Raw genomic sequence first — 13,366 nt, forward strand, 5'->3', positions numbered from 1 at the left:
CTACTACTGCAAGATCATTTTTCTTTATTCTTCCCCCAATTTTTCCAGTTCAGGGGGATTCTGTTTTAACTGTGGAAATGCTTCCAGTTTTGTACTGCCAATTAAAGACAATAAAAGAGAATACTTAACCCACCGGTTCATTCTTCACGAGCAACCCACGGTTCATAGTTCAGTTTTGGTCATTGCTTTCCAGTCCTGTTTCTATAAGCCCACCCTGTACTGAATTTCACTTTGTACAACCCTCCTGTTAGTTCTTCCATTGGGCTGCCCATAATCTTGCTGTTACTTTACAAATAGTTTATACACTGGTGTGTTTAACTGACTACTGCCTGTTGCATCATTGATTAGGCTCTAATTGCGTTGCAGCCTATTCAGCACTGTTATCAATATTAGCACTGTCTTCCCCATTGATCTTTCATTTTCTGCTTAATGATATTACTTCATCCACTGTCACAATTAAATTACTCTTTGCTTTGGTGGAGGTTTTACATCCCTTTTAAACAATGTTCCATGATCAGCCGTAGACTGGCTCTAGCATGCTCCATTCACCCTCAGTACTCCTTTGGCTGCAATCAGAGGTAGGTGATGCAAAGGAGTTTAATGTGGATTTTAATGATCTAAGAAGCTTGAATAAAGTGCTTTTAAAATCCAGGTACTGGCTAAGCTAAACACACTGCAAAAAAGATGACAGAGTGTTTTAGAAAAGGAAAGGGTAAATTTTAGCAGTTATTTAAAGTTGTGAATTTTTTTGACTGTTCTCAGGTTAGAAAGAGACTGCTCCAGAAACAGAATACTAAGGTTTTGCCCATTTGTTCTTTACTGCATGGGATGGGAAAGCTGGGTAATGAAGTTCAGCAGGGAACACATTTTTCCATGTCAGCTGTGCCAATGACATTCTGTAATTAGGAGGCACTTGAATTATGGATTAGGCCAAACACCAACAAATTTAAGAGAAATGTTTCTATTGATTTTAAAAAATATTTACGTTGGTCTGTAGCAGCCAGACTGTAAGTTTGAGGCAGCTCTTGGCTGCTATGAATATTGATTAAGGAGAATAGAAGCCAGTTTGAAATACATCTCAGCTAACCTTCTGCACAGCTTAGAGTTCTGTGGTCTCAAACATACGTGTGTCTGAATAGGGTTATGCATAATATTAAGGCTAGAGGGTTGCCTTTCCTATTAGTTTCCTAAAAAATACAGTAATCCTCTACAGGTTTTGACAGTTGAGAAATACATTACTTCAACAGTAGAGGTTCAATTCTGTGTTTTCCTTTCAAATGTATAAATCCTTTCAGATTTATTTCATAATATCTTGAAAAATAGTTTTAAAGGGTTCACTGTTTTTCTGAGGGATCAGACTGTAGAAAGATGTGATATGAATGATGAGAGTCTAAAGAAACAGAGAAAGAGAAAAAAAAACCTACCTGAGAAATTATCTCTTTTCAGATTCCCCAAACCTACTCTGAAGTATGAGATTTGCTCTTGAAGCCCATACAGCAATTCCGTCAGAAGTCCAGTTCTCAATTCCTATACTTATTTTGGTTTTTCTTGCACATGCCAAATGATGCTGTGAAATGTTCTTTTCCCATAGAAGCGGAATCCCTCAGTAAAGAAACTTTTTTTGTTTAAAGTCTTCAGTCATTTTTTTCAGTATGAATTGTATGCAGCAGAGAGAACTTTAGAAAGAAAACTTTGCTTTGAATTGAAGTAAAATAAGGTCATTATAAGTTCTGTCAGGAACTCAACAGACACCTATCTATACCGTGGCATACCTTTTGGGCTAACCCTTTACTGAAAACCCTCAATAAGAAGCCAATAAATGACACAATTATTTCAAACATATTTTAATGCATTGAGTTGTAATCTTCATTAATTAGTACTGAAAGGTTATTTTCCTGCCATGTGTTTTAATTGTGAAGGGAAATTATGGCCTGTAAAATAAGCCTGATGGAAAAGTTATTTAAAATAAAAGGTAAAAAAATAAGAGAGCAAGAAACCTGATTTTTTGATTTGTGAAGTTACGTCTTGGGCCTAAAAGTTTCTAGTTTCTGACAGCACAAGGCAAATTATATTTTTCTGCCACAAAACCAGGATTAAAGCTGATAAAATTGTTTTTTAAAAAAATGCATTCCAACCGTGCTGCATACCAAGTGGACATGAAAAATTTATCTTACAACTATAAGCTACACATATAAATTATCTGATACTCCTTTTAGCACAAGAAGCTGCACAATATAATGAATAGACTCTTTACTGTGATCATGACAAATATATTGTGGGTTGTTGACATATTCAGAGCTAGAAGCCTGACTTTTTACAGAAATACCTCATTGCAACTATTTGAGTCACAAACTAAGGAAAAATGGTTTCCTCCAGGAAACCTCCTATGACCCTCGAATCCCTCCCAACCTTCTCCAGTTCAGAAATTCCAGCATTTAGCCTTGTGATCCCTGCCTCCTGCAGTACCTCCTCCTGCCATGCCGTAACTACCCTTTCTCTTCATCATTGTTTAAATTGCTCCTACAGCTCCTGGTTGCTGGATGGTGAAGAGGTATCTCTAATATGGCTGGTTCTGAACTGCCCAGATAGTGACAGGCTTGTTGGTACCAGCTCAGACAGGCGACAACAGCTATTTATCCAGTGGGTGAGGGAAGGGGAGGGAGGAACAAACCAAACAGAGATCTCTCTCCTCCTCCCTCTGTCTTCTGTAAGAACCTAAGGGAGCACAAAAGCTTTGTGATCTCTACTGAACTATCACATACAGCTGGAATTATTCGGTATGTTCCTGAGTTTCCTGGGAAGTGAGGGCAGAAGATGAAAGGGACAGACAAATAATATGATTTTAAAGGTGTTATTTCCTTACGAAACAAGGTTACAAAAATCAGTACTTATGTTCTCAGCGATGATGCTGTCAACTAGATGCCAAATAGTACATCCAAGTCGTCTGTTTTAAGTAGACTTTACAGAATCTGTATTATAAAGAGAGTATCCAAACATCAATGCCTAACTGTTCTCAAACATGACAACTTTTAAGGCTTACTGTATTATTCAGGCATAGGCTGACCTAAAACTGTACATTTTATGCAGATTGAGAGAAATGTTGGACACCAGTGGGCTCTTTCATCCAGTAGAGAAAGGCATAACAAGAATCAATGGCTGGAGCTTGCAGCTAGACATATTCAAACTTGTAATGAGGCAATTTTTTAATTGCAGTGGTGATTAACTATCAGAGCCATCAAGTTAAGTGATGATATCTCCCCAGTTGTTGAAGTCCTCAAATCAAGACTGACGGCTGTTGTGGGACGTAAGCTTGAGCCCATTACAAGTTATTTGGCTTAATACAGAGCTTAACTATGTGAAATTGTACTGCTGGTGTTATATTTAGCTCAGGCTAAGTGATCTAGTGATCCCTGTTGGCCTTCAAATTTATGAACTGATGGAGTGAAGCTGACATAAAAAGTTGGAATTTGCAAACAGCCAGAGTTGAGGGAATACAGGATGCTTCAGTTTGGTGGTTGAAGGGCAGAGAGAAGAGTGGCTTGAGCTGAACTGAGACAAGTTTTATGCAGAATTTGAGCAGTGCTAAAAGAGAATGGGAAAGAAAAAATAGGTTAGTCAAAAGACTTAATTTACAATCTTTTGCTGTAAGATTATTTCGTTTTCATTGTGGACAATTATGAAAATATTTAAATTTTCCTTTAAAACATTGACATTAAATATTTTGTATTAAAAAAATTGGAGTCAAAATTTATTTGAGTCACAAAACCTGTGATTAATTGCTACAAAATTTCAACTAATGCCTGATTTTCATAACTCCTTTTTTTCTGAATATACAATTTTTTTCAGAGAAAACTAATACACTCAGTCAAGCAAGCAATGCAAGTATATTGATAAAGAAGGTCAAAGGTGTAGCAATAAACGTTATCATTGTATGTCCTGATTGAGAAAGAAAGGGTGGAATGACAGTTAGAGATTACTATATAGGGAAAACTATAAAAATGGTTAGTATGACCACTAAAAAAAGGTACCCTACAGAAGATTAAAACTGAAGTCAGCTGTTAATAAAATCTTAATAATATTTCCCACATATTTTCCATGCATATGAAATTAAAGAAGGCAGACGTGAGGAATGGAGCAATTGATACTTGTGTCAGACAAGGTAAATAAATTCAGATTAACATATTTATACAAATTAATGTAACAGTTGGATAAGCAGCTAACCAATATTTATATAACTGAGATTCATCAAAATAATACTCATAAGATGTTTAACAACTTTTTGTGATGCTTTCTTATTTATCTATAACATGCTACTAATTTATATTCTAAAACTTTACAGAAGAGAGGGCAGATTTACCTACTAACATAAAAGGTTTTTCAACACCATGGTGGTGAGCATCTTTCCTTAGCTGCCTTTCTTCCATGGTTCCCCTGTGGCAATTGCACAGTATGCCACAGTCCTCCTCCTACCACTGACTTTCTTACATGGGCAGCTACATTCCTCCAGGCTTCTTCATGGAAAAACAGCCAGCTTTATTTCTGGTGAGCAAATAAAGAATATCAGGGACTATGAGGATGGATCCAGAACCATTTAGCTGCTGTACCTATAAGAGTCTCAAGAAATTTACCAGAAGCCATCAAATGTGTAGATTCACTAGCTCACTCACAGCTGCCTTGAACCTTCACCGTACTGGTACAGACATATCCTGCTAACTTTACTTCCAAAATGTCTTTATTTCTACTCAATAGCAGCAAGAATTGTTCTCATGTTTTAACAGATAAATGAATTCTAGACAAAAAAAACATGCCATGTCAATAGGTAGATTCAAATATTGTTAAGGTAGGACAAGCGTGATCATGTCAGCCTTGCTTGTTTTCTTCATAGATTTTGATTACAGTGATCTGTGTGCTATACACACAAAATATCTAAAACTTTAAATCTCCCATAGCTTTTAGGCTATCAGTGAAAGCAATTGCACTTTAAACACACAGCAAAAATAGCAAGAAGAAAAACGTTACAGCAGAACTGAGAGAGCTGGTATATGAAGTAAAAAGGAAAATGAGGACACTAAAACAAAAGATGTTCTAGCAATGTGGAATACTTTTTCCTACTCTGTTTTCCATGTCTGACCTTTTCATCCTGTAAATATCAAGGAAGAGACGATGTTATTAAAATTATAACTAATGCTTAGACTGAGAAACTGCACTCTAAGATTGCATTAATCTTTTCTCATATTTTTGAGATGTCTATACATGCACAGACAGAAAGACACACATACATACAGCGAGCAGTAGGAGTTTTTTTCTTCCCTTAAAACGGATCTCATGTACATTTTGCATAGGCAAAGAATAATGGGTACTATTTAGTTTTCACACAAGCAAGAAAGCTAAAACTCAAAGCTGGATTAAAAACCCCCACAACATTTTTCTTCTGTAAGTTACCCTCAAATCTTTACAAACATCATGGAAACACTTGCTAGGGCTCAGAACAGTCCTGAAAACTTTAGATGAGTTTAGCTTTGTCTTCTGCTTATACAAGGTTTCAACTTAAAGCTTTACCTTTCTGGTTCCAAGTTCAGCACTGATATTGACGTGCTTCGAAATGGTGCTGCCACAGATCCCTTGAGGCTGCCCCTTCACTCTTCAGGTCATCATCTGTCACATGAAGGTGGAGGCGATGGGGACAATGGAATCCTCTCAGCCCCAGGTGTCTGATCTGTCTATTTAGTGCCCCAGGAAAGGTGAGACCCTTGTGCCTGACCAGTCTGTCAACATCCCGTTACAGGGACCCTTCACTGAACAGTCCCACTAGATTGGAGGGCAATTTGACTGCCTTGTTCAGGGAAACACACCAACAGCTTTAGGGGGACCCCTCAGCAGGTCTTCCCACTTTGATTAAATGTGTCACCTGCTGCTGGCAACTGCTAGCGCCCACAAAGGGCTCACACCAACAGTTTACAGAATAACACTCTTTATTATGAAACCGTGACAAGTTAAGAGTTGTGATTGCTGGTGATAAGGACTGCCTGCAAAAACAAGCTTGAAGTTATATACAGCCAAACTATATACAACCAAAACCTTAACTACTATTGACAGCTAGAATGAGTTTGTTATTTAGCGTGCATAAGTCAAAGTTCTTACCCAACAGGCACCCCTATGGGGGAGAGGGCAGAAGAAGTTCAGCCTGTCAACTGATCCTAGAAGTTGCAATGGAGTCTTCCCTAACTTCTCCTCTCATTCATTCACTTTTTATACCTTACTTTCAGGTGGAGCTTGAGTGACTCTAGTCATACATTCTTTCATTATCAACTGGTGTTAACTGCTCTCGCTTACATTTAAAGACTTAGTTAGTAAGAAATAGAAAACACATGCTTGGTAAGGGGTGGTTGTGCCTTGGAGGTGTGTAACTTTGGTATGGAGGTGTGTGTTAGTATTATAATGAGATTATAATGAGCAAGGTTCATCTAAGGAAAGTAGTTTTGCCACAGTTGTCGGCCCAGCAATGGACATCTTCTCATGTTTTCCATTTGACAGCTACTGTGCAGCTTATCGGCTGTGTGGTACCATCAAGTTCCCAGTCCCGCAGGGAGTACACTGGCTGCAGTGTCTCCACTCCGCTCCACCCTCCACTGTTCCTCTAGGATAGCAGGTTGTGTTGCCTAGCGAACCATGGTGGAGTAGATTCCATGCATGCCAACCATCTGAAAGTGGCATTTTTTTCCCTAAAAAGGTTGTTATAATACTACAACTTCTATTAGCTCCCAGTTTTCTAGAATTTCCCCTCTTCAAGTGATTTTTCCACATCATCAAAACAATTTAAAACCAAACCCCCATTTTTTTTCCCCTTTACCTCAGTTCTCAGAAAAAAAACCCACAAGCAATGGTGAACTTGCACTAAATATAACCTTGAGTAGAAGTCCACTTGGAAACACTCAATAGAAAGCTGTCATACATTATTTGAGCTAGCTGTTGGCATCTTTAATCAGTGGTGTCTATTAAATCATACTTAAAATTGTGTCTAAAGAGGGAGGGGGGCATTTCAGAGGATAGAGAACACACATTTCTGAGAAAAAAAAATGCATTATTCTGTGAGACCACTTGGAGAAAGACAACACTGAAAATCTTCAGAAAATTCCTGCTGGTGGGTTTAATCTGACACATTGTAGAAATGAATCAAATTATTCCAGGGAAGAGTGGATCCTAGTGAATAAAGACTTGAGATGAATGCCAATGTCTTGCTTTGGGAAGATGGTATTTAGTACTGCAGAAACAGAAATCTACCTGCAATGAACTACATTGCCAAATGAACTGCAAGTCTAACTAGCAGCCCACTGTAAGCAACTTTTAAAAAACAGCCTTTCCTTAGGACACGCACTGCTAGGTTGTCTGATTAAGAGCAAGATAGCATTTCTCCTTTTTCTAAAGAAAAAAAAAAGTTTATACTCAAGTCACTTAAATGCCACATCTTCTGCAGCAGCAGGACTGACTTGCTTTAAGCCACTTGCTGCAGGAGATACTGCAAGCACGGCTTTGGCAGGAGCTTCTCCAATGCATATCCTGACCTCAGCAGTTCAGTACACACAAAAACTGAGGAAGCAAAAATTTCCTCTCATTTTTCATTCACTTCTTAAGCAGATGCTGTCCAGTTTACTGAATGCCAGGCAGATACAGTACAGGTGAGAGACTCTGCTCCTTGCTCAATTCATCCTCTTGAACACTATGAAAATCAGCCAGCAATATAAAGAAAAAGGGTGGTCCGCAACTCTGCTCCACGTGCGAATTCATTCTCCTTTCATAGCCCCATGCAGATCCTTTTCATTCTCACTCAAGATGACTGCAACTTGACACATCTCCATAAGAAGAAAAGCTGACATTTATATGCATCACTAATCACTTTCTGCTCATAAGGTTTTTATATGTCTCTCACTTTGACCTGCATTTCAACTAAACATTGGAGATGTTATTAAAATCAGACTATGTCTTTTCCTCCTAAGGTGATATTCCTGTTACGCACAGCACAGATGTTGCCATGCAGTGCAAGAGAGCCCAAGAATCAATTCTAAATCCACATACCCTGTTTGGTAAGATGCTTTGTTAAGCATCTGAGATAATAAGTCAAGCAGTTTGTCTGGGAAGCTAAATCCAACAAGTTCACCTCTCTACCTGGTATGAAATTTATGTCCCTTCTAGCCTTCGCAGACCAAAAAGTGATTCCAGGCTGTATTGTGTTGATGTGCCACTGGAACTAAGGGTTTTGTCCCTGGGCCAGCAAGGCAGGAGTCACCCTCTATTCTCCAGCTAAATACAGTAGTAGGCTCTTTGGTGGCTCCTCACTTTTCAGGATCCCCTTGACCACCGAGGTAAAGCAGTCTGAGGACACGTGTTGAGGGTTTCCCGTTCAAGAGCTTTGTGTGTACAGGTCAGCCCAGTAGCACCAGTTGCCTCTGGAAGGTGGGCAGCAGACAGGGAAGGAGAGTGCTCTACCACCCCACATCCCACCAGCCACCACTGCAGTGTGAACTCACTACATACAAACTGTCAGGGCTTTTCCTCACGGCAGTGTCTAAACTACTTCATGACTGAATACGATGGCTTGGTGTACACCAGCATGTACTGGACCAGTCACCAGGTCAAGCTGAAATCAAACTGGGCAAGAAAAACTCCTTGCACCATAACTCTGTGGGACGTGTGGTCTTTGCAGGGTGCTCTCTGTGTGTCACCAAATTTACACACCCATTGAGATCGGGGTATCGGAATAGTTTGGGTTGGAAGGAGCCTTTAAAGGTCATCTAGTCCAATCCCCTCATGTAGTCTAACCCCCTAAAGGAGGTAAAAAGTCTGTGCCATGGGAGTTTTCTCAAGATCTACATTTAGGACAAATGTTTCACTACAGACCGATTTGGTAATGATTTCACTCAACTGGAAAAAAACCCCAAGTTTCAGTACCCAATTTAAGGTCAAACCAGATTTGATGCTGCTGCATGATCACTTTATTTGGGTGGTAGGCTTCATAAAAAACCTTAAAGTTTCATGGGGGCTTCTAACACAGATATATTTGATATTTCTTCAGTGTCTCACTTCAGTTGCTTAACTATTCTTCTCATAAGGCCAACATAATTATGTAGTGCTTCAAATGTAGGCCCATCAGTGCACTAGGAACCACAAAAATTACTGCTTTAATTTTATACTTTGACAAATGGGCACAATGCCAAATGTATACGATTGGTTGGCCAAAGTATGATTTCAAACTGTTTTCCAACCATCCTGTTTTACCAGTCTTTCAATCAGATCTTATGCAACATGCGGTTTAGTTGATAATATCTCTCTGGCAATTCCCTTGCATTATTTTGAAATTTTAATCTCTTTTTTTTTTCATATTACACTTAAGGATTTTTTTGTTTTGTTTTGTCTCCAGGTTTAGAAGATGATATTATGTATTGTAAGTACTGAATATAAATTAAGTGGCTGCATTCTGTTCTTGAAGATTGTATTCTCACTCTGTCTATGGGCTGCCTGTCTCACCTTTTGTGAGTTCCACTTTTTATCTGTCAGTATCATCTATTTTAGCATCTTAATAATGGAGTAGCCTGTAATCAACATAAGGGATACTTTTCTGATAGTTGTAGATCATTTTTCACAAAACTGAACTTCTTAGCCTTCTGAGAACACTCTGATTTCTAGTTGCACAGTAACAAATGGAATGAAGTAATTCCACATACATCAAAATACTCTGATTTCTAGTTGCACAGTAACAAATGGAATGAAGTAATTCCACATACATCAAAATACTCTAAAACCAGATGGGCAGTAGCAAATTACAAGGACATAAGAAAGGAAGGAGCACAGTTTTTTTCAAAAAAATATGTAATCATTTTTGCTAGACAATATATTTTCACTAGCAGATTCAGGAGCCCTTTGAGCAGCCTGAAGCAACATAGATCTGTAGATATATAAAAGCAACTGAATGTCCTTTAATGAAGGTAAATAGTGATGATACACCCTCCCCTAAGTACCAGGGTTTTCCAATTTACAGACACATGATTACTGACACCAAACACAAAATTTCTGTTCAGTGAATACACATCTTTTTCTTTGAAAGGTTCTTATTCCACACTTACAATAGTCATTTTGTCTGCATGCAGAAAAAGAATAACCAGGAAGACTGGGCAAGTGTAGCTTAAGGGAGAAGGTTAGAAAGAAGGTCAACATGAAAGCTTCTAAACACACTGTAACAACTATTACTCCACAGGCTCACACATCCCGTCTCCTGCTTTTGAGCATGGCTGGTTGCAGAGAGCTGGAGATGAAGCAGACAGAGGTATAGAGCTCTTCTCCTTGTAAATACTTCCAGTAGCACAGTGAGTTCCTGAACCAGAAGGTCTATTCAGACACACCTCTTCATTTTCATAAGTAATTATTGTTAAAAAGTTGTATAATAATACACGTGAATCCCTTCATATTTTGGCCATCTAAAACATCCTGTGATACTGCAGTTACTTATATGTCAAGTTTGAGTTTATAAACCTGTTGCCAGAATATCTTTAGGCACCTCCTCATCCTTGTAGTGGGAGAATAGCATTAGTTTTCTCTTTACTGCGGCATCCATGCCAGAAAAGCCTCATTTATCTTCTCTGAAGTGAACTTCAAACACAGAAACCAAGGCAAAATGACAGAGCCTGGAAAGACAAACTGAAAAGCCAATACAAGAGACTTGGTTTGGGTGGGATTCTTTTCCATTTTTGACACTAAATCCCAGTATTCCAGCTCATTGTTTTGGGGCACTTGGACTAATGTTACTGCAGTTCCCAAGAGCAAGCACAACAGACAAAACTTATCCCATAAATGGCCATTTTAAATAGATTCTGAGAAAGATAGTAACAGAAGAAGATGTATCTACCAAAGAAAAAAGGCAGGTGTCCTACCTTCTTTGTATGTGTAAAAGAAGAGGTCTGAATAACGCACAGGAGCTATACAGACACCCTGGGTGTTAATCATAAAACTGTGGCTTATTAACCATAATAAAGTTACAGGAACATTGTGTACTAACAAGTGCTATTATCACTGTCAAAGCAAAGATGCTGCATGAGAACAACAATGAGGAAAGAAGAAGATATATCATCATTCTTGGGAAAAAAATAAAGATGTTCAGTTACATTTCTCCTCTGCTAAATACTTTCAAAACTAGCTATTGAATAAAATTTTGCCTAGTGTAGTAACAGGAAAAAAAAAGCACCACGAATTCTCTGAGAAAAAAGGGGAGCTAGTCTAAGATCAGAAGATACAAAATTACTAAATGTTTGAGACATTTTGAAAAAGTAAGCAATATCAGCATGTGGACTTACGGTTATAAAAAACCAATATATGAGCAAATGATACAACAACGAAGAAAAGAAGTGACAACAATTTCACATATTACAGGTAAGAAGAACCTGAATGTATTTCAAAAGATCTTCACACACTGCTAAGAGAAATAAATGAAGGAAAATTGGGGGATGGGAACAGAAGAAGAGAAGGCTATTACAAATCTTAATAATAAAACCTGTCAAGAGAAGGATGAAAGTCAAGGTGCAATGGTTACGAATTTATGCTTACGGAAATGGCTTGCAAGTAATGCATCACCTTCCTCTTAAACTTGGCTAGTGCTAGGTGCTTGACAGGAAGCTACAAGAAATCCTACAGTAAACAGCTGCAGAATAGCTCGGGGGTTTTTTTCCTCTGCTCCATAAATTTGGTGACTGGTTTATTCTCTGAATATGAGTTTATAATCCCGAGCCATTCTCAATGATTTAACTAGAAGATCAAATATCACAGTCTTCATAAAAAATAATAATAATCTTAGTCCAGTCTAATGGTCGTATGGATGTTCTTTCCATCCACATAAATGTTTCATCATTTTTGATACCTAGTAAATTCTTGTCGTCAGCGATATTTTGTTACAGAGGGTTTAATGGATTAAAAGGTCCTGAAAGGAAACACTGTTTTTTATGATTTTTAAAACATATAATTTAACTTTAAGCTGTATTTACTGAATGGTAGTTGTCAAGCATATACTTTGCCTAGTCAGTCAGTATGATTAGCTGTCCAATGCTTCAGTGCTTTAGTGCATCTCTAATAGGCTATTACTTAGCAAAAAGAAAGAAAAAATCTTCAATGGTTTGGAAAAAAATCATTATCTAGTTTGTTCTGAACCTTTGATACCATGCAGTCTGCATCTTTTGAATTTTGGTTGCTCACTTACTGAAGCCTTTTGTCAATAGCTATTTTGACGAGGATTTACTATTTTCAAAATATTCACAGCTTCTTTTCAAATTGAAATCAATAACAAACTTTGAAGAAGAGAGAAAAACAGCATTATGCAATCTATCCTGCATTTCCCTTTAGAATAGAAACCCATTTTATGCTGGATGGTGTCAGCTGGGAAGGTCTTATGACAAACACCTGCTTTCAAATATATCCGCAACCTCTTACTTGTTAAGAACTTGAATGGGTGACTAGTAAGAGATGTATCTTTTGTGGTTGGTTGGTTGGTTGGGGTTTTTGCCAGAACATGGCTAGTCTGGGAGCACTGCAGCATGACACAGATGGCTTGTGGACTGTAGCCTTTAAAAATCCTCAAAAAGAATGCACTTTTATCTCTCAAGAAGCAAACTGTCTGCTTAATGAGTAACAAATAGATAATACATCTTATTACTGGTGTGATTTTAAGTTATTTCAATAACACAGAGGAAAATTATGTATTATTTTTCTACTTGCAGCGGTTTTGTTTTGTTTTGTTCTCTTTTCTGTACAAGCATTCAGCGCAGGCAGGAATACATATTATATTTCTCCAGACAGATACTATTTCAAAAGAAGATAAGTCTCATACTGCCCCATAATGCAACATAATGCAACTTCTCTCTCTCTCTTTTTTTTTTTTTTTTTAAATTTCTAGCGTGGGTAAATCTTCTAGGCTGGGTTCTCAGGATTTGTCACAGCTGGCATTTGGTTAATTTGTTCATTGTTTGCTATGTCCTATACCAGGGGTCCTCAAACTACGGCCCCCCAGGGTCCTCAATCCGGCCCCCGGTATTTACAGACCCCCCCGCGGGGGGTTGGGGGGGGAAACCAAGCAGCCGCAGATGGCCTCCTGCCACTTCATCTGCGCCGGCCCCCTGGTTAAAAAGTTTGAGGACCCCTGCCCTATACTGTGCCTTCTGCAAGGGTGCAGCTGGACAGCAGGGAGGAAGCCTTCGTCCTGGCAGCTGTGCTTTGAATCAAGTTGATCCCCCTGGACAGAGTGCAAGAGTTTGCCTAGTGTGAAAATAACAGAGCATGCCAGGAGCAAACAGCTTCCCAGGGACAGAGACAGGCAGAAGAGAGAGAGAGG

Source organism: Falco biarmicus, chromosome 6 (assembly GCF_023638135.1).
Source record: "Falco biarmicus isolate bFalBia1 chromosome 6, bFalBia1.pri, whole genome shotgun sequence".
Lineage (NCBI taxonomy): Eukaryota > Metazoa > Chordata > Aves > Falconiformes > Falconidae > Falco > Falco biarmicus.